Raw genomic sequence first — 22,204 nt, 5'->3', positions numbered from 1 at the left:
GAGACGTAGCCGCCGTAGATTCCGAGTTGAGTCGTTGCCGCTGTAGATTCCGAGTTGAGTCGTTGCCGCAGTAGATTCTGTGTTGAGTCGTTGCCGCTGTAGATTCTGAGTTGATACGTAGCCGCAGTAGATTCCGAGTTGAGACATAGCAGCAGTAGATTCCGAGTTGAGACGTAGCCGCAGTAGATTCCGAGTTGAGTCGTAGCTGCAGTAGATTCCGAGTTGAGACGTAGCCGTAGTTAATTCCGAGTTGAGACGTAGCCGCCGTAGATTCCGAGTTGAGTCGTTGCCGCTGTAGATTCCGAGTTGAGTCGTTGCCGCAGTAGATTCTGTGTTGAGTCGTTGCCGCAGTAGATTCCGAGTTGAGTCCAAACCGCAGTAGATTCCGAGTTGAGACGTAGCCGCAGTAGATTCCGAGTTGAGACGTAGCCACTGTAGATTCCGAGTTGAGTCGTTGCCGCTGTTGATTCCAAGTTGAGACGTAGCCGCAGTAGATTCCGAGTTGAGACGTAGCCGCAGTAGATTCCGAGTTGAGTCCCAGCCGCAGTAGATTCCGAGTTGAGACGTAGTAGCTGTAGATTCTGAGTTGAGACGTAGCCGCAGTAGATTCCGAGTTGAGACGTAGCTGCTGTAGATTCCGAGTTAAGACGTAGCCACAGTAGATTCCGAGTTGAGACGTAGCTGCAGTAGATTCCGAGTTGAGACGTAGCTGCAGTAGATTCCGAGTTGAGTCCTAGCTGCAGTAGATTCCGAGTTGAGACGTAGCCGCAGTAGATTCAGACTTGAGACGTAGCCGCAGTAGATTCCGAGTTGAGACGTAGCCGCAGTAGATTCCGAGTTGAGTCCTTGCCGCAGTAGATTCTGAGTAGAGTCCTAGCCGCAGTAGATTCTGAGTTGAGTCGTTGCCGCTGTAGATTCCGAGTTGAGTCGTTGCCGCAGTAGATTCCGAGTTAAGACGTAGCCGCAGTAGATTCCGAGTTGAGACGTAGCCGCAGTAGATTCCGAGTTGAGACGTAACAGCAGTAGATTCCGAGTTGAGACGTAGCAGCAGTAGATTCTGTGTTGAGTCGTTGCCGCAGTAGATTCCGAGTTGAGTCCAAAGCGCAGTAGATTCCGAGTTGAGACGTAGCCGCAGTAGATTCCGAGTTGAGACGTAGCAGAAGTAGATTCCGAGTTGAGTCGTTGCCGCTGTAGATTCTGAGTTGAGACGTAGCCGCAGTAGATTCCGAGTAGAGACGTAGCCGCAGTAGATTCCGAGTTGAGACGTAGCTGCAGTAGATTCCGAGTTGAGTCCTAGCCGCAGTAGATTCCGAGTTGAGACGTAGCCGCAGTAGATTCCGAGTTGAGACGTAGCCGCAGTAGATTCCGAGTTGAGACGTAGCCGCAGTAGATTCCGAGTTGAGACGTAGCCGCAGTAGATTCCGAGTTGAGACGTAGCCGCCGTATATTCCGAGTTGAGTCGTTGCCGCTGTAGATTCCGAGTTGACACGTAGCTGCAGTAGATTCGGAGTTGAGTCCTAGCCACAGTAGATTCCGAGTTGAGACGTAGCCGCAGTAGATTCCGAGTTGAGACGTAGCCGCAGTAGATTCCGAGTTGAGACGTAGCTGCAGCAGATTCCGAGTTGAGTCCTAGCCGCAGTAGATTCCGAGTTGAGACGTAGCCGCAGCAGATTCCGAGTTGAGAAGTAGCCGCAGTAGATTCCGAGTTGAGACGTAGCCGCCGTAGATTCCGAGTTGAGTCGTTGCCGCTGTAGATTCCGAGTTGAGACGTAGCCGCAGTAGATTCCAAGTTGAGACGTAGCCGCAGTAGATTCCGAGTTGAGACGTAGCCGTAGTTAATTCCGAGTTGAGACGTAGCCGCCGTAGATTCCGAGTTGAGTCGTTGCCGCTGTAGATTCCGAGTTGAGACGTAGCAGCAGTAGATTCCGAGTTGAGTCCAAACCGCAGTAGATTCCGAGTTGAGACGTAGCCGCAGTAGATTCCGAGTTGAGACGTAGCCGCAGTAGATTCCGAGTTGAGACGTAGCCGCAGTAGATTCCGAGTTGAGACGTAGCAGAAGTAGATTCCGAGTTGAGTCGTTGCCGCTGTAGATTCTGAGTTGAGACGTAGCCGCAGTAGATTCCGAGTAGAGACGTAGCCGCAGTAGATTCCGAGTTAAGACGTACCCGCAGTAGATTCCGAGTTGAGACGTAGCTGCAGTATATTACGAGTTGAGTCCTAGCCGCAGTAGATTCCGAGTTGAGACGTAGCCGCAGTAGATTCCGAGTTGAGACGTAGCCGGAGCAGATTCCGAGTTGAGACGTAGCCGCCGTAGATTCTGAGTTGAGTCGTTGCCGCTGTAGATTCCGTGTTGAGACGTAGCAGCAGTAGATTCTGTTGAGTCGTTGCCGCAGTAGATTCCGAGTTGAGTCCAAACCGCAGTAGATTCCGAGTTGAGACGTAGCCGCAGTAGATTCCGAGTTGAGACGTAGCAGAAGTAGATTCCGAGTTGAGTCGTAGCTGCAGTAGATTCCGAGTTGAGACGTAGCAGCAGTAGATTCTGTGTTGAGTCGTTGCCGCAGTAGATTCCGAGTTGAGTCCTAGCCGCAGTAGATTCCGAGTTGAGACGTAGCCGCAGTAGATTCTGAGTTGAGACGTAGCCGCAGTAGATTCCGAGTTGAGACCTAGCCACTGTAGATTCCGAGTTGAGTCGTTGCCGCTGTAGATTTTGAGTTAAGACGTAGCAGCAATAGATTCCGAGTTTAGTCCTACCCGCAGTAGATTCCGAGTTGAGACGTAGCCGCAGTAGATTCCGTGTTGAGTCGTTGCCGCAGTAGATACCGAGTTGAGTCGTTGCCGCTGTTGATTCTGAGTTGAGACGTAGCCGCAGTAGATTCCGAGTAGAGACGTAGCCGCAGTAGATTCCGAGTTAAGACGTAGCCGCAGTAGATTCCGAGTTGAGACGTAGCCGCAGTAGATTCCGAGTTGAGACGTAGCTGCAGTAGATTCCGAGTTGAGTCGTAGCCGCAGTAGATTCCGAGTTGAGTCCTAGCTGCAGTAGATTCCGATTTGAGACGTAGCAGAAGTAGATTCCGAGTTGAGTCGTAGCCGCAGTAGATTCCGAGTTGAGACGTAGCAACAGAAGATTCTGTGTTGAGTCGTTGCCGCAGTAGATTCCGAGTTGAGTCCTAGCCGCAGTAGATTCCGAGTTGAGACGTAGCCGCAGTAGATTCCGAGTTGAGACGTATCCACTGTAGATTCCGAGTTGAGACGTAGCCGCAGTAGATTCCGAGTTGAGACGTAGCCGCAGTAGATTCCGAGTGGAGACGTACCAGCAGTAGATTCCGAGTTGAGACGTAGCCGCAGTAGATTCCGAGTTGAGTCGTTGCCGCTGTAGATTCTGAGTTGAGACGTAGCCGCAGTAGATTCAGAGTTCAGACGTAGCCGCAGTAGATTCCGAGTTAAGACGTAGCCGCAGTAGATTCCGAGTTGAGACGTAGCCGCAGTAGATTCCGAGTTGAGACGTGGCTGCAGAAGATTCCGAGTTCAGATGTAGCCGCAGTAGATTCCGAGTTGAGATGTAGCCGCAGTAGATTCCGAGTTGAGACGTAACAGCAGTAGATTCCGAGTTGAGACGTAGCCGCAGTAGATTCCGAGTTGAGTCGTTGCCGCTGTAGATTCTGAGTTGAGACGTAGCCGCAGTAGATTCCGAGTTGAGTCCTAGCCGCAGTAGATTCCGAGTTGAGACGTAGCAGCAGTAGATTCCGAGTTGAGACGTAGCCACAGTAGATTCCGAGTTGAGACGTAGCTGCAGTAGATTCCGAGTTGAGTCCTAGCCGCAGTAGATTCCGAGTTGAGACGTAGCCGCAGAAGATTCCGAGTTGAGACGTAGCCGCCGTAGTTTCCGAGTTGAGTCGTTGCCGCCGTAGATTCCGAGTTGAGACGTAGCCGCAGTAGATTCCGAGTTGAGACGTAGCCGCAGTAGATTCCGAGTTGAGATGTAGCCACTGTAGATTCCGAGTTGAGTCGTTGCCGCTGTAGATTCCGAGTTGAGACGTAGCCGCTGTAGATTCCGAGTTGAGTCCTAGCCGCAGTAGATTCCGAGTTGAGACGTAGCCGCAGTAGATTCCGAGTTGAGACGTAGCTGCAGTAGATTCCGAGTTGAGACTTAGGCGCGGTAGATTCCGAGTTGAGGTGTAGCATCTGTAGATTCCGAGTTGAGACGTAGCTGCAGTAGATTCCGAGTTGAGTCCTAGCCGCAGTAGATTCCGAGTTGAGGCGTAGACGCAGTAGATTCCGAGTTGAGACGTAGCCGCTGTCGATTCCGAGTTGAGACGTAGCTGCAGTAGATTACGAGTTGAGACGTAGCCACTGTAGATTCCGAGTTGAGTCGTTGCCGCTGTAGATTCCGAGTTGAGACGTAGCCGCAGTAGATTCCGAGTTGAGTCCTAGCCGCAGTAGATTCCGAGTTGAGACGTAGCCGCAGTAGATTCCGAGTTGAGACGCAGCCGCAGTAGATTCCGAGTTGAGACGTAGCTGCAGTAGATTCCGAGTTGAGTCGTTGCCGCTGTAGATTCCGAGTTGAGACGTAGCCGCAGTAGATTCCGAGTTGAGTCCTAGCCGCAATAGATTCCGAGTTGAGACGTAGCCGCAGTAGGTTCCGAGTTGAGACGTAGCCGCAGTAGATTCCGAGTTGAGATGTAGCCTCTGTAGATTCCGAGTTGAGACGTAGCTGCAGTAGATTCCGAGTTGAGTCCTAGCCGCAGTAGATTCCGAGTTGAGGCGTAGACGCAGTAGATTCCGAGTTGAGACGTAGCCGCTGTAGATTCCGAGTTGAGACGTAGCTGCAGTAGATTACGAGTTGAGACGTAGCCACTGTAGATTCCGTGTTGAGTCGTTGCCGCAGTAGATACCATGTTGAGTCGTTGCCGCTGTTGATTCTGAGTTGAGACGTAGCCGCAGTAGATTCCGAGTAGAGACGTAGCCGCAGTAGATTCCGAGTTGAGACGTAGCCGCAGTAGATTCCGAGTTGAGACGTATCCACTGTAGATTCCGAATTGAGTCGTTGCCGCTGTAGATTCCGAGTTGAGACGTAGCCGCAGTAGCTTCCGAGTTGAGACGTAGCCGCAGTAGATTCCTAGTTGAGTCCCAGCCGCAGTAGATTCCGAGTTGAGACGTAGCCGCAGTAGATTCCGAGTGGAGACGTACCAGCAGTAGATTCCGAGTTGAGACGTAGCCGCAGTAGATTCCGAGTTGAGTTGTTGCCGCTGTAGATTCTGAGTTGAGACGTAGCCGCAGTAGATTCAGAGTTCAGACGTAGCCGCAGTAGATTCCAAGTTAAGACGTAGCCGCAGTAGATTCCGAGTTGAGACGTAGCTGCAGTAGATTCCGAGTTGAGACGTAGCTGCAGTAGATTCCGAGTTGAGTCCTAGCTGCAGAAGATTCCGATTTGAGACGTAGCCGCAGTAGATTCCGAGTTGAGACTTATCCGCAGTAGATTCCGAGTTGAGACGTGGCTGCAGTAGATTCCGAGTTCAGATGTAGCCGCAGTAGATTCCGAGTTGAGATGTAGCCGCAGTAGATTCCGAGTTGAGACGTAACAGCAGTAGATTCCGAGTTGAGACGTAGCCGCAGTAAATTCCGAGTTGAGTCGTTGCCGCTGTAGATTCTGAGTTGAGACGTAGCCGCAGTAGATTCCGAGTTGAGACGTAGCCGCAGTAGATTCCGAGTTGAGACGTAGCAGCAGTAGATTCCGAGTTCAGACGTAGCCGCAGTAGATTCCGAGTTGAGACGTAGCTGCAGTAGATTCCGAGTTGAGACGTAGCCGCCGTAGTTTCCGAGTTGAGTCGTTGCCGCCGTAGATTCCGAGTTGAGACGTAGCCGCCGTAGTTTCCGAGTTGAGTCGTTGCCGCCGTAGATTCCGAGTTGAGACGTAGCCGCAGTAGATTCCGAGTTGAGACGTAGCCGCAGTAGATTCCGAGTTGAGACGTAGCCACTGTAGATTCCGAGTTGAGTCGTTGCCGCTGTAGATTCCGAGTTGAGACGTAGCCGTTGTAGATTCCGAGTTGAGTCCTAGCCGCAGTAGATTCCGAGTTGAGACGTAGCCGCAGTAGATTCCGAGTTGAGACGTAGCCGCAGTAGATTCCGAGTTGAGACGTAGCTGCAGTAGATTCCGAGTTCAGGTGTAGCCTCTGTAGATTCCGAGTTGAGACGTAGCTGCAGTAAATTCCGAGTTGAGTCCTAGCCGCAGTAGATTCCGAGTTGAGGCGTAGACGCAGTAGATTCCGAGTTGAGACGTAGCCGCTGTAGATTCCGAGTTGAGACGTAGCTGCAGTAGATTACGAGTTGAGACGTAGCCACTGTAGATTCCGAGTTGAGTCGTTGCCGCTGTAGATTCCGAGTTGAGACGTAGCCGCAGTAGATTCCGAGTTGAGTCCTAGCCGCAGTAGATTCCGAGTTGAGACGTAGCCGCAGTAGATTCCGAGTTGAGACGCAGCCGCAGTAGATTCCGAGTTGAGACGTAGCTGCAGTCGATTCCGAGTTGAGTCGTTGCCGCTGTAGATTCCGAGTTGAGACGTAGCTGCAGTAGATTCCGAGTTGAGTCCTAGCCGCAGTAGATTCCGAGTTGAGACGTAGCCGCAGTAGATTCCGAGTTGAGACGTAGCCGCAGTAGATTCCGAGTTGAGATGTAGCCTCTGTAGATTCCGAGTTGAGATGTAGCCGCAGTAGATTCCGAGTTGAGACGTAGCCGCAGTAGATTCCGAGTTGAGTCCTAGCCGCAGTAGATTCCGAGTTGAGACGTAGCCGCTGTAGATTCCGAGTTGAGACGTAGCTGCAGTAGATTACGAGTTGAGACGTAGCCACTGTAGATTCCGAGTTGAGACGTAGCCGCAGTAGATTCCGAGTTGAGACGTAGCCGAAGTAGATTCCGAGTTGAGTCCTAGCCGCAGTAGATTCTGAGTTGAGACGTAGCCGCAGTAGTTTCCGAGTTGAGACGTAGCCGCAGTAGATTCCGAGTTGAGACGTAGCTGCAGTAGATTCCGAGTTGAGTCCTAGCCGCAGTAGATTCCGAGTTGAGACGTAGCCGCAGTAGATTCCGAGTTGAGTCCTAGCCGCAGTAGATTCCGAGTTGAGACGTAGCCGCAGTAGATTCCGAGTTGAGACGTAACAGCAGTAGATTCCGAGTTGAGACGTAGCCGCAGTAGATTCCGAGTTGAGATGTAGCCTCTGTAGATTCCGAGTTGAGACGTAGCCGCAGTAGATTCCGAGTTGAGTCCTAGCCGCAGTAGATTCCGAGTTGTGACGTAGCCGCAGTAGATTCCGAGTTGAGACGTAGCCGCAGTAGATTCCGAGTTGAGTCTTTGCCGCTGTAGATTCCGAGTTGTGACGTAGCCGCAGTAGATTCCGAGTTGAGACGTAGCCGCAGTAGATTCCGAGTTGAGACGTAGCCGCAGTAGATTCCGAGTTGAGACGTAGCCGCAGTAGATTCCGAGTTGAGACGTAGCCGCAGTAGATTCCGAGTTGAGTCCTAGCCGCAATAGATTCCGAGTTGAGACGTAGCCGCAGTAGATTCCGAGTTGAGACGTAGCCGCAGAAGATTCCGAGTTGAGACGTAGCCGCAGTAGATTCCGAGTTGAGATGTAGCCTCTGTAGATTCCGAGTTGAGACGTAGCTGCAGTAGATTCCGAGTTGAGTCCTAGCCGCAGTAGATTCCGAGTTGAGGCGTAGACGCAGTAGATTCCGAGTTGAGACGTAGCCGCTGTAGATTCCGAGTTGAGACGTAGCTGCAGTAGATTACGAGTTGAGACGTAGCCACTGTAGATTCCGTGTTGAGTCGTTGCCGCAGTAGATACCGAGTTGAGTCGTTGCCGCTGTTGATTCTGAGTTGAGACGTAGCCGCAGTAGATTCCGAGTTGAGACGTAGCCGCAGTAGATTCCGAGTTAAGACGTAGCCGCAGTAGATTCCGAGTTGAGACGTAGCCGCAGTAGATTCCGAGTTGAGACGTAGCTGCAGTAGATTCCGAGTTGAGTCCTAGCCGCAGTAGATTCCGAGTTGAGACGTAGCCGCAGTAGATTCCGAGTTGAGACGTAGCAGAAGTAGATTCCGAGTTGAGTCGTAGCCGCAGTAGATTCCGAGTTGAGACGTAGCAGCAGTAGATTCTGTGTTGAGTCGTTGCCGCAGTAGATTCCGAGTTGAGTCCTAGCCGCAGTAGATTCCGAGTTGAGACGTAGCCGCAGTAGATTCCGAGTTGAGACGTATCCACTGTAGATTCCGAGTTGAGTCGTTGCCGCTGTAGATTCCGAGTTGAGACGTAGCCGCAGTAGCTTCCGAGTTGAGACGTAGCCGCAGTAGATTCCGAGTTGAGTCCCAGCCGCAGTAGATTCCGAGTTGAGACGTAGCCGCAGTAGATTCCGAGTGGAGACGTACCAGCAGTAGATTCCGAGTTGAGACGTAGCCGCAGTAGATTCCGAGTTGAGTCGTTGCCGCTGTAGATTCTGAGTTGAGACGTAGCCGCAGTAGATTCAGAGTTCAGACGTAGCCGCAGTAGATTCCGAGTTAAGACGTAGCCGCAGTAGATTCCGAGTTGAGACGTAGCTGCAGTAGATTCCGAGTTGAGACGTAGCTGCAGTAGATTCCGAGTTGAGTCGTAGCCGCAGTAGATTCCGAGTTGAGACGTAGCAGCAGTAGATTCTGTGTTGAGTCGTTGCCGCAGTAGATTCCGAGTTGAGTCCTAGCCGCAGTAGATTCCGAGTTGAGACGTAGCCGCAGTAGATTCCGAGTTGAGACGTATCCACTGTAGATTCCGAGTTGAGTCGTTGCCGCTGTAGATTCCGAGTTGAGACGTAGCCGCAGTAGCTTCCGAGTTGAGACGTAGCCGCAGTAGATTCCGAGTTGAGTCCCAGCCGCAGTAGATTCCGAGTTGAGACGTAGCCGCAGTAGATTCCGAGTGGAGACGTACCAGCAGTAGATTCCGAGTTGAGACGTAGCCGCAGTAGATTCCGAGTTGAGTCGTTGCCGCTGTAGATTCTGAGTTGAGACGTAGCCGCAGTAGATTCAGAGTTCAGACGTAGCCGCAGTAGATTCCGAGTTAAGACGTAGCCGCAGTAGATTCCGAGTTGAGACGTAGCTGCAGTAGATTCCGAGTTGAGACGTAGCTGCAGTAGATTCCGAGTTGAGTCCTAGCAGCAGTAGATTCCGATTTGAGACGTAGCCGCAGTAGATTCCGAGTTGAGACGTAGCCGCAGTAGATTCCGAGTTGAGACGTGGCTGCAGTAGATTCCGAGTTCAGATGTAGCCGCAGTAGATTCCGAGTTGAGATGTAGCCGCAGTAGATTCCGAGTTGAGACGTAACAGCAGTAGATTCCGAGTTGAGACGTAGCCGCAGTAGATTCCGAGTTGAGTCTTTGCCGCTGTCGATTCTGAGTTGAGACGTAGCCGCAGTAGATTCCGAGTTGAGACGTAGCCGCAGTAGATTCCGAGTTGAGACGTAGCAGCAGTAGATTCCGAGTTGAGACGTAGCCGCAGTAGATTCCGAGTTGAGACGTAGCTGCAGTAGATTCCGAGTTGAGTCCTAGCCGCAGTAGATTCCGAGTTGAGACGTAGCCGCAGTAGATTCCGAGTTGAGACGTAGCCGCCGTAGTTTCCGAGTTGAGTCGTTGCCGCCGTAGATTCCGAGTTGAGACGTAGCCGCAGTAGATTCCGAGTTGAGACGTAGCCGCAGTAGATTACGAGTTGAGACGTAGCCACTGTAGATTCCGAGTTGAGTCGTTGCCGCTGTAGATTCCGAGTTGAGACGTAGCCGCTGTAGATTACGAGTTGAGTCCTAGCCGCAGTAGATTCCGAGTTGAGACGTAGCCGCAGTAGATTCCGAGTTGAGACGTAGCCGCAGTAGATTCCGAGTTGAGACGTAGCTGCAGTAGATTCCGAGTTGAGGTGTAGCCTCTGTAGATTCCGAGTTGAGACGTAGCTGCAGTAGATTCCGAGTTGAGTCCTAGCCGCAGTAGATTCCGAGTTGAGGCGTAGACGCAGTAGATTCCGAGTTGAGACGTAGCCGCTGTAGATTCCGAGTTGAGACGTAGCTGCAGTAGATTACGAGTTGAGACGTAGCCACTGTAGATTCCGAGTTGAGTCGTTGCCGCTGTAGATTCCGAGTTGAGACGTAGCCGCAGTAGATTCCGAGTTGAGTCCTAGCCGCAGTAGATTCCGAGTTGAGACGTAGCCGCAGTAGATTCCGAGTTGAGACGCAGCCGCAGTAGATTCCGAGTTGAGACGTAGCTGCACTAGATTCCGAGTTGAGTCGTTGCCGCTGTAGATTCCGAGTTGAGACGTAGCCGCAGTAGATTCCGAGTTGAGTCCTAGCCGCAGTAGATTCCGAGTTGAGACGTGGCTGCAGTAGATTCCGAGTTCAGATGTAGCGCAGTAGATTCCGAGTTGAGACGTAGCCGCAGTAGATTCCGAGTTGAGACGTGGCTGCAGTAGATTCCGAGTTCAGATGTAGCCGCAGTAGATTCCGAGTTGAGATGTAGCCGCAGTAGATTCCGAGTTGAGACGTAACAGCAGTAGATTCCGAGTTGAGACGTAGCCGCAGTAGATTCCGAGTTGAGTCGTTGCCGCTGTAGATTCTGAGTTGAGACGTAGCCGCAGTAGATTCCGAGTTGAGACGTAGCCGCAGTAGATTCCGAGTTGAGACGTGGCTGCAGTAGATTCCGAGTTCAGATGTAGCTGCAGTAGATTCCGAGTTGAGATGTAGCCGCAGTAGATTCCGAGTTGAGACGTAACAGCAGTAGATTCCGAGTTGAGACGTAGCCGCAGTAGATTCCGAGTTGAGTCTTTGCCGCTGTCGATTCTGAGTTGAGACGTAGCCGCAGTAGATTCCGAGTTGAGACGTAGCCGCAGTAGATTCCGAGTTGAGACGTAGCAGCAGTAGATTCCGAGTTGAGACGTAGCCGCAGTAGATTCCGAGTTGAGACGTAGCTGCAGTAGATTCCGAGTTGAGTCCTAGCCGCAGTAGATTCCGAGTTGAGACGTAGCCGCAGTAGATTCCGAGTTGAGACGTGGCTGCAGTAGATTCCGAGTTCAGATGTAGCCGCAGTAGATTCCGAGTTGAGATGTAGCCGCAGTAGATTCCGAGTTGAGACGTAACAGCAGTAGATTCCGAGTTGAGACGTAGCCGCAGTAGATTCCGAGTTGAGTCTTTGCCGCTGTCGATTCTGAGTTGAGACGTAGCCGCAGTAGATTCCGAGTTGAGACGTAGCAGAAGTAGATTCCGAGTTGAGTCGTAGCCGCAGTAGATTCCGAGTTGAGACGTAGCAGCAGTAGATTCTGTGTTGAGTCGTTGCCGCAGTAGATTCCGAGTTGAGTCCTAGCCGCAGTAGATTCCGAGTTGAGACGTAGCCGCAGTAGATTCCGAGTTGAGACGTATCCACTGTAGATTCCGAGTTGAGTCGTTGCCGCTGTAGATTCCGAGTTGAGACGTAGCCGCAGTAGCTTCCGAGTTGAGACGTAGCCGCAGTAGATTCCGAGTTGAGACGTAGCCGCAGTAGATTCCGAGTTGAGACGTAGCCGCAGTAGATTCCGAGTGGAGACGTACCAGCAGTAGATTCCGAGTTGAGACGTAGCCGCAGTAGATTCCGAGTTGAGTCGTTGCCGCTGTAGATTCTGAGTTGAGACGTAGCCGCAGTAGATTCAGAGTTCAGACGTAGCCGCAGTAGATTCCGAGTTAAGACGTAGCCGCAGTAGATTCCGAGTTGAGACGTAGCTGCAGTAGATTCCGAGTTGAGACGTAGCTGCAGTAGATTCCGAGTTGAGTCGTAGCCGCAGTAGATTCCGAGTTGAGACGTAGCAGCAGTAGATTCTGTGTTGAGACGTTGCCGCAGTAGATTCCGAGTTGAGTCCTAGCCGCAGTAGATTCCGAGTTGAGACGTAGCCGCAGTAGATTCCGAGTTGAGACGTATCCACTGTAGATTCCGAGTTGAGTCGTTGCCGCTGTAGATTCCGAGTTGAGACGTAGCCGCAGTAGCTTCCGAGTTGAGACGTAGCCGCAGTAGATTCCGAGTTGAGTCCCAGCCGCAGTAGATTCCGAGTTGAGACGTAGCCGCAGTAGATTCCGAGTGGAGACGTACCAGCAGTAGATTCCGAGTTGAGACGTAGCCGCAGTAGATTCCGAGTTGAGTCGTTGCCGCTGTAGATTCTGAGTTGAGACGTAGCCGCTGTAGATTCCGAGTTGAGACGTAGCTGCAGTAGATTACGAGTTGAGACGTAGCCACTGTAGATTCCGAGTTGAGTCGTTGCCGCTGTAGATTCCGAGTTGAGACGTAGCCGCAGTAGATTCCGAGTTGAGTCCTAGCCGCAGTAGATTCCGAGTTGAGACGTAGCCGCAGTAGATTCCGAGTTGAGACGCAGCCGCAGTAGATTCCGAGTTGAGACGTAGCTGCACTAGATTCCGAGTTGAGTCGTTGCCGCTGTAGATTCCGAGTTGAGACGTAGCCGCAGTAGATTCCGAGTTGAGTCCTAGCCGCAGTAGATTCCGAGTTGAGACGTGGCTGCAGTAGATTCCGAGTTCAGATGTAGCGCAGTAGATTCCGAGTTGAGACGTAGCCGCAGTAGATTCCGAGTTGAGACGTGGCTGCAGTAGATTCCGAGTTCAGATGTAGCCGCAGTAGATTCCGAGTTGAGATGTAGCCGCAGTAGATTCCGAGTTGAGACGTAACAGCAGTAGATTCCGAGTTGAGACGTAGCCACAGTAGATTCCGAGTTGAGTCGTTGCCGCTGTAGATTCTGAGTTGAGACGTAGCCGCAGTAGATTCCGAGTTGAGACGTAGCCGCAGTAGATTCCGAGTTGAGACGTAGCCGCAGTAGATTCCGAGTTGAGACGTAGCTGCAGTAGATTCCGAGTTGAGTCCTAGCTGCAGTAGATTCCGAGTTGAGACGTAGCCGCAGTAGATTCAGACTTGAGAGGTAGCCGCAGTAGATTCCGAGTTGAGACGTAGCCGCAGTAGATTCCGAGTTGAGTCCTTGCCGCAGTAGATTCTGAGTAGAGTCCTAGCCGCAGTAGATTCTGAGTTGAGTCGTTGCCGCTGTAGATTCCGAGTTGAGTCGTTGCCGCTGTAGATTCCGAGTTAAGACGTAGCCGCAGTAGATTCCGAGTTGAGACGTAGCCGCAGTAGATTCCGAGTTGAGACGTAACAGCAGTAGATTCCGAGTTGAGACGTAGCAGCAGTAGATTCTGTGTTGAGTCGTTGCCGCAGTAGATTCCGAGTTGAGTCCAAAGCGCAGTAGATTCCGAGTTGAGACGTAGCCGCAGTAGATTCCGAGTTGAGACGTAGCAGAAGTAGATTCCGAGTTGAGTCGTTGCCGCTGTAGATTCTGAGTTGAGACGTAGCCGCAGTAGATTCCGAGTAGAGACGTAGCCGCAGTAGATTCCGAGTTGAGACGTAGCTGCAGTAGATTCCGAGTTGAGTCCTAGCCGCAGTAGATTCCGAGTTGAGACGTAGCCGCAGTAGATTCCGAGTTGAGACGTAGCCGCAGTAGATTCCGAGTTGAGACGTAGCCGCAGTAGATTCCGAGTTGAGACGTAGCCGCCGTATATTCCGAGTTGAGTCGTTGCCGCTGTAGATTCCGAGTTGACACGTCGCTGCAGTAGATTCGGAGTTGAGTCCTAGCCACAGTAGATTCCGAGTTGAGACGTAGCCGCAGTAGATTCTGAGTTGAGACGTAGCCGCAGTAGATTCCGAGTTGAGACGTAGCTGCAGCAGATTCCGAGTTGAGTCCTAGCCGCAGTAGATTCCGAGTTGAGACGTAGCCGCAGCAGATTCCGAGTTGAGACGTAGCCGCAGTAGATTACGTGTTGAGACGTAGCCGCCGTAGATTCCGAGTTGAGTCGTTGCCGCTGTAGATTCCGAGTTGAGACGTAGCCGCAGTAGATTCCAAGTTGAGACGTAGCTGCAGTAGATTCCGAGTTGAGACGTAGCCGTAGTTAATTCCGAGTTGAGACGTAGCCGCCGTAGATTCCGAGTTGAGTCGTTGCCGCTGTAGATTCCGAGTTGAGACGTAGCAGCAGTAGATTCCGAGTTGAGTCCAAACCGCAGTAGATTCCGAGTTGAGACGTAGCCGCAGTAGATTCCGAGTTGAGACGCAGCCGCAGTAGATTCCGAGTTGAGACGTAGCAGAAGTAGATTCCGAGTTGAGTCGTTGCCGCTGTAGATTCTGAGTTGAGACGTAGCCGCAGTAGATTCCGAGTAGAGACGTAGCCGCAGTAGATTCCGAGTTAAGACGTACCCGCAGTAGATTCCGAGTTGAGACGTAGCTGCAGTAGATTCCGAGTTGAGACGTAGCTGCAGTAGATTACGAGTTGAGTCCTAGCCGCAGTAGATTCCGAGTTGAGACGTAGCCGCAGTAGATTCCGAGTTGAGACGTAGCCGGAGCAGATTCCGAGTTGAGACGTAGCCGCCGTAGATTCTGAGTTGAGTCGTTGCCGCTGTAGATTCCGTGTTGAGACGTAGCAGCAGTAGATTCTGTTGAGTCGTTGCCGCAGTAGATTCCGAGTTGAGACGTAGCCGCAGTAGATTCCGAGTTGAGACGTAGCAGAAGTAGATTCCGAGTTGAGTCGTAGCCGCAGTAGATTCCGAGTTGAGACGTAGCAGCAGTAGATTCTGTGTTGAGTCGTTGCCGCAGTAGATTCCGAGTTGAGTCCTAGCCGCAGTAGATTCCGAGTTGAGACGTAGCCGCAGTAGATTCCGAGTTGAGACGTAGCCGCAGTAGATTCCGAGTTGAGACGTAGCCACTGTAGATTCCGAGTTGAGTCGTTGCCGCTGTAGATTTTGAGTTGAGACGTAGCAGCAATAGATTCCGAGTTTAGTCCTACCCGCAGTAGATTCCGAGTTGAGACGTAGCCGCAGTAGATTCCGTGTTGAGTCGTTGCCGCAGTAGATACCGAGTTGAGTCGTTGCCGCTGTTGATTCTGAGGTGAGACGTAGCCGCAGTAGATTCCGAGTAGAGACGTAGCCGCAGTAGATTCCGAGTTAAGACGTAGCCGCAGTAGATTCCGAGTTGAGACGTAGCCGCAGTAGATTCTGAGTTGAGTCCTAGCTGCAGTAGATTCCGATTTGAGACGTAGCAGAAGTAGATTCCGAGTTGAGTCGTAGCCGCAGTAGATTCCGAGTTGAGACGTAGCAACAGTAGATTCTGTGTTGAGTCGTTGCCGCAGTAGATTCCGAGTTGAGTCCTAGCCGCAGTAGATTCCGAGTTGAGACGTAGCCGCAGTAGATTCCGAGTTGAGACGTATCCACTGTAGATTCCGAGTTGAGTCGTTGCCGCTGTAGATTCCGAGTTGAGACGTAGCCGCAGTAGCTTCCGAGTTGAGACGTAGCAGCAGTAGATTCCGAGTTGAGACGTAGCCGCAGTAGATTCCGAGTTGAGACGTAGCCGCAGTAGATTCCGAGTGGAGACGTACCAGCAGTAGATTCCGAGTTGAGACGTAGCCGCAGTAGATTCCGAGTTGAGTCGTTGCCGCTGTAGATTCTGAGTTGAGACGTAGCCGCAGTAGATTCAGAGTTCAGACGTAGCCGCAGTAGATTCCGAGTTAAGACGTAGCCGCAGTAGATTCCGAGTTGAGACGTAGCTGCAGTAGATTCCGATTTGAGTCCTAGCCGCAGTAGATTCCGATTTGAGACGTAGCCGCAGTAGATTCCGAGTTGAGACGTAGCCGCAGTAGATTCCGAGTTGAGACGTAGCCGCAGTAGATTCCGAGTTGAGACGTAGCTGCAGTAGATTCCGAGTTGAGTCCTAGCCGCAGTAGATTCCGAGTTGAGACGTAGCCGCAGTAGATTCCGAGTTGAGACGTAGCCGCAGTAGATTCCGAGTTGAGACGTAGCCGCAGTAGATTCCGAGTTGAGACGTAGCCGCCGTATATTCCGAGTTGAGTCGTTGCCGCTGTAGATTCCGAGTTGACACGTCGCTGCAGTAGATTCGGAGTTGAGTCCTAGCCACAGTAGATTCCGAGTTGAGACGTAGCCGCAGTAGATTCTGAGTTGAGACGTAGCCGCAGTAGATTCCGAGTTGAGACGTAGCTGCAGCAGATTCCGAGTTGAGTCCTAGCCGCAGTAGATTCCGAGTTGAGACGTAGCCGCAGCAGATTCCGAGTTGAGACGTAGCCGCAGTAGATTACGTGTTGAGACGTAGCCGCCGTAGATTCCGAGTTGAGTCGTTGCCGCTGTAGATTCCGAGTTGAGACGTAGCCGCAGTAGATTCCAAGTTGAGACGTAGCTGCAGTAGATTCCGAGTTGAGACGTAGCCGTAGTTAATTCCGAGTTGAGACGTAGCCGCCGTAGATTCCGAGTTGAGTCGTTGCCGCTGTAGATTCCGAGTTGAGACGTAGCAGCAGTAGATTCCGAGTTGAGTCCAAACCGCAGTAGATTCCGAGTTGAGACGTAGCCGCAGTAGATTCCGAGTTGAGACGCAGCCGCAGTAGATTCCGAGTTGAGACGTAGCAGAAGTAGATTCCGAGTTGAGTCGTTGCCGCTGTAGATTCTGAGTTGAGACGTAGCCGCAGTAGATTCCGAGTAGAGACGTAGCCGCAGTAGATTCCGAGTTAAGACGTACCCGCAGTAGATTCCGAGTTGAGACGTAGCTGCAGTAGATTCCGAGTTGAGACGTAGCTGCAGTAGATTACGAGTTGAGTCCTAGCCGCAGTAGATTCCGAGTTGAGACGTAGCCGCAGTAGATTCCGAGTTGAGACGTAGCCGGAGCAGATTCCGAGTTGAGACGTAGCCGCCGTAGATTCTGAGTTGAGTCGTTGCCGCTGTAGATTCCGTGTTGAGACGTAGCAGCAGTAGATTCTGTTGAGTCGTTGCCGCAGTAGATTCCGAGTTGAGACGTAGCCGCAGTAGATTCCGAGTTGAGACGTAGCAGAAGTAGATTCCGAGTTGAGTCGTAGCCGCAGTAGATTCCGAGTTGAGACGTAGCAGCAGTAGATTCTGTGTTGAGTCGTTGCCGCAGTAGATTCCGAGTTGAGTCCTAGCCGCAGTAGATTCCGAGTTGAGACGTAGCCGCAGTAGATTCCGAGTTGAGACGTAGCCGCAGTAGATTCCGAGTTGAGACGTAGCCACTGTAGATTCCGAGTTGAGTCGTTGCCGCTGTAGATTTTGAGTTGAGACGTAGCAGCAATAGATTCCGAGTTTAGTCCTACCCGCAGTAGATTCCGAGTTGAGACGTAGCCGCAGTAGATTCCGTGTTGAGTCGTTGCCGCAGTAGATACCGAGTTGAGTCGTTGCCGCTGTTGATTCTGAGGTGAGACGTAGCCGCAGTAGATTCCGAGTAGAGACGTAGCCGCAGTAGATTCCGAGTTAAGACGTAGCCGCAGTAGATTCCGAGTTGAGACGTAGCCGCAGTAGATTCTGAGTTGAGTCCTAGCTGCAGTAGATTCCGATTTGAGACGTAGCAGAAGTAGATTCCGAGTTGAGTCGTAGCCGCAGTAGATTCCGAGTTGAGACGTAGCAACAGTAGATTCTGTGTTGAGTCGTTGCCGCAGTAGATTCCGAGTTGAGTCCTAGCCGCAGTAGATTCCGAGTTGAGACGTAGCCGCAGTAGATTCCGAGTTGAGACGTATCCACTGTAGATTCCGAGTTGAGTCGTTGCCGCTGTAGATTCCGAGTTGAGACGTAGCCGCAGTAGCTTCCGAGTTGAGACGTAGCAGCAGTAGATTCCGAGTTGAGACGTAGCCGCAGTAGATTCCGAGTTGAGACGTAGCCGCAGTAGATTCCGAGTGGAGACGTACCAGCAGTAGATTCCGAGTTGAGACGTAGCCGCAGTAGATTCCGAGTTGAGTCGTTGCCGCTGTAGATTCTGAGTTGAGACGTAGCCGCAGTAGATTCAGAGTTCAGACGTAGCCGCAGTAGATTCCGAGTTAAGACGTAGCCGCAGTAGATTCCGAGTTGAGACGTAGCTGCAGTAGATTCCGATTTGAGTCCTAGCCGCAGTAGATTCCGATTTGAGACGTAGCCGCAGTAGATTCCGAGTTGAGACGTAGCCGCAGTAGATTCCGAGTTGAGACGTGGCTGCAGTAGATTCCGAGTTCAGATGTAGCCGCAGTAGATTCCGAGTTGAGATGTAGCCGCAGTAGATTCCGAGTTGAGACGTAACAGCAGTAGATTCCGAGTTGAGACGTAGCCGCAGTAGATTCCGAGTTGAGTCGTTGCCGCTGTAGATTCTGAGTTGAGACGTAGCCGCAGTAGATTCCGAGTTGAGTCCTAGCCGCAGTAGATTCCGAGTTGAGACGTAGCAGCAGTAGATTCCGAGTTGAGACGTAGCCGCAGTAGATTCCGAGTTGAGACGTAGCTGCAGTAGATTCCGAGTTGAGTCCTAGCCGCAGTAGATTCCGAGTTGAGACGTAGCCGCAGTAGATTCCGAGTTGAGACGTAGCCGCCGTAGTTTCCGAGTTGAGTCGTTGCCGCCGTAGATTCCGAGTTGAGACGTAGCCGCAGTAGATTCCGAGTTGAGACGTAGCCGCAGTAGATTCCGAGTTGAGACGTAGCCACTGTAGATTCCGAGTTGAGTCGTTGCCGCTGTAGATTCCGAGTTGAGACGTAGCCGCTGTAGATTCCGAGTTGAGTCCTAGCCGCAGTAGATTCCGAGTTGAGACGTAGCCGCAGTAGATTCCGAGTTGAGACGTAGCTGCAGTAGATTCCGAGTTGAGACTTAGGCGCGGTAGATTCCGAGTTGAGTTGTAGCATCTGTAGATTCCGAGTTGAGACGTAGCTGCAGTAGATTCCGAGTTGAGTCCTAGCCGCAGTAGATTCCGAGTTGAGGCGTAGACGCAGTAGATTCCGAGTTGAGACGTAGCCGCTGTCGATTCCGAGTTGAGACGTAGCTGCAGTAGATTACGAGTTGAGACGTAGCCACTGTAGATTCCGAGTTGAGTCGTTGCCGCTGTAGATTCCGAGTTGAGACGTAGCCGCAGTAGATTCCGAGTTGAGTCCTAGCCGCAGTAGATTCCGAGTTGAGACGTAGCCGCAGTAGATTCCGAGTTGAGACGCAGCCGCAGTAGATTCCGAGTTGAGACGTAGCTGCAGTAGATTCCGAGTTGAGTCGTTGCCGCTGTAGATTCCGAGTTGAGACGTAGCCGCAGTAGATTCCGAGTTGAGTCCTAGCCGCAATAGATTCCGAGTTGAGACGTAGCCGCAGTAGATTCCGAGTTGAGACGTAGCCGCAGTAGATTCCGAGTTGAGATGTAGCCTCTGTAGATTTCGAGTTGAGACGTAGCTGCAGTAGATTCCGAGTTGAGTCCTAGCCGCAGTAGATTCCGAGTTGAGGCGTAGACGCAGTAGATTCCGAGTTGAGACGTAGCCGCTGTAGATTCCGAGTTGAGACGTAGCTGCAGTAGATTACGAGTTGAGACGTAGCCACTGTAGATTCCGTGTTGAGTCGTTGCCGCAGTAGATACCGAGTTGAGTCGTTGCCGCTGTTGATTCTGAGTTGAGACGTAGCCGCAGTAGATTCCGAGTAGAGACGTAGCCGCAGTAGATTCCGAGTTAAGACGTAGCCGCAGTAGATTCCGAGTTGAGACGTAGCCGCAGTAGATTCCGAGTTGAGACGTAGCCGCAGTAGATTCCGAGTTGAGACGTAGCTGCAGTAGATTCCGAGTTGAGTCCTAGCCGCAGTAGATTCCGAGTTGAGTCGTTGCCGCCGTAGATTCCGAGTTGAGAGGTAGCCGCAGTAGATTCCGAGTTGAGACGTAGCCGCAGTAGATTCCGAGTTGAGTCGTTGCCGCTGTAGATTCCAAGTTGAGACGTAGCCGCTGTAGATTCCGAGTTGAGTCCTAGCCGCAGTAGATTCCGAGTTGAGACGTAGCCGCAGTAGATTCCGAGTTGAGACGTAGCTGCAGTAGATTCCGAGTTGAGAATTAGGCGCGGTAGATTCCGAGTTGAGGTGTAGCATCTGTAGATTCCGAGTTGAGACGTAGCTGCAGTAGATTCCGAGTTGAGTCCTAGCCGCAGTAGATTCCGAGTTGAGGCGTAGACGCAGTAGATTCCGAGTTGAGACGTAGCCGCTGTCGATTCCGAGTTGAGACGTAGCTGCAGTAGATTACGAGTTGAGACGTAGCCACTGTAGATTCCGAGTTGAGTCGTTGCCGCTGTAGATTCCGAGTTGAGACGTAGCCGCAGTAGATTCCGAGTTGAGTCCTAGCCGCAGTAGATTCCGAGTTGAGACGTAGCCGCAGTAGATTCCGAGTTGAGACGCAGCCGCAGTAGATTCCGAGTTGAGACGTAGCTGCAGTAGATTCCGAGTTGAGTCGTTGCCGCTGTAGATTCCGAGTTGAGACGTAGCCGCAGTAGATTCCGAGTTGAGTCCTAGCCGCAATAGATTCCGACTTGAGACGTAGCCGCAGTAGATTCCGAGTTGAGACGTAGCCGCAGTAGATTCCGAGTTGAGATGTAGCCTCTGTAGATTCCGAGTTGAGACGTAGCTGCAGTAGATTCCGAGTTGAGTCCTAGCCGCAGTAGATTCCGAGTTGAGGCGTAGACGCAGTAGATTCCGAGTTGAGATGTAGCCGCTGTAGATTCCGAGTTGAGACGTAGCTGCAGTAGATTACGAGTTGAGACGTAGCCACTGTAGATTCCGTGTTGAGTCGTTGCCGCAGTAGATACCGAGTTGAGTCGTTGCCGCTGTTGATTCTGAGTTGAGACGTAGCCGCAGTAGATTCCGAGTAGAGACGTAGCCGCAGTAGATTCCGAGTTAAGACGTAGCCGCAGTAGATACCGAGTTGAGACGTAGCCGCAGTAGATTCCGAGTTGAGACGTAGCTGCAGTAGATTCCGAGTTGAGTCCTAGCCGCAGTAGATTCCGAGTTGAGACGTAGCCGCAGTAGATTCCGAGTTGAGACGTAGCAGAAGTAGATTCCGAGTTGAGTCGTAGCAGCAGTAGATTCCGAGTTGAGACGTAGCAGCAGTAGATTCTGTGTTGAGTCGTTGCCGCAGTAGATTCCGAGTTGAGTCCTAGCCGCAGTAGATTCCGAGTTGAGACGTAGCCGCAGTAGATTCCGAGTTGAGACGTATCCACTGTAGATTCCGAGTTGAGTCGTTGCCGCTGTAGATTCCGAGTTGAGACGTAGCCGCAGTAGCTTCCGAGTTGAGACGTAGCCGCAGTAGATTCCGAGTTGAGTCCCAGCCGCAGTAGATTCCGAGTTGAGACGTAGCCGCAGTAGATTCCGAGTGGAGACGTACCAGCAGTAGATTCCGAGTTGAGACATAGCCGCAGTAGATTCCGAGTTGAGTTGTTGCCGCTGTAGATTCTGAGTTGAGACGTAGCCGCAGTAGATTCAGAGTTCAGACGTAGCCGCAGTAGATTCCGAGTTAAGACGTAGCCGCAGTAGATTCCGAGTTGAGACGTAGCTGCAGTAGATTCCGAGTTGAGACGTAGCTGCAGTAGATTCCGAGTTGAGTCCTAGCTGCAGAAGATTCCGATTTGAGACGTAGCCGCAGTAGATTCCGAGTTGAGACGTAGCCGCAGTAGATTCCGAGTTGAGACGTGGCTGCAGTAGATTCCGAGTTCAGATGTAGCGCAGTAGATTCCGAGTTGAGATGTAGCCGCAGTAGATTCCGAGTTGAGACGTAACAGTAGTAGATTCCGAGTTGAGACGTAGCCGCAGTAGATTCCGAGTTGAGTCGTTGCCGCTGTAGATTCTGAGTTGAGACGTAGCCGCAGTAGATTCCGAGTTGAGACGTAGCCGCAGTAGATTCCGAGTTGAGACGTAGCAGCAGTAGATTCCGAGTTGAGACGTAGCCGCAGTAGATTCCGAGTTGAGACGTAGCTGCAGTAGATTCCGAGTTGAGTCGTTGCCGCCGTAGATTCCGAGTTGAGACGTAGCCGCCGTAGTTTCCGAGTTGAGTCGTTGCCGCTGTAGATTCCGAGTTGAGACGTAGCCGCAGTAGATTCCGAGTTGAGACGTAGCCACTGTAGATTCCGAGTTGAGTCGTTGCCGCTGTAGATTCCGAGTTGAGTCCTAGCCACAGTAGATTCCGAGTTGAGACGTAGCCGCAGTAGATTCCGAGTTGAGACGTAGCCGCAGTAGATTCCGAGTTGAGACGTAGCTGCAGTAGATTCCGAGTTGAGGTGTAGCCTCTGTAGATTCCGAGTTGAGACGTAGCTGCAGTAAATTCCGAGTTGAGTCCTAGCCGCAGTAGATTCCGAGTTGAGGCGTAGACGCAGTAGATTCCGAGTTGAGACGTAG

The sequence above is a fragment of the Coturnix japonica genome, chromosome 20, assembly GCF_054131305.1.
Source record: "Coturnix japonica strain WE chromosome 20, WE-NBRP24, whole genome shotgun sequence".
Classification (NCBI taxonomy): domain Eukaryota; kingdom Metazoa; phylum Chordata; class Aves; order Galliformes; family Phasianidae; genus Coturnix; species Coturnix japonica.
This window is presented reverse-complemented; position numbering follows the sequence as displayed.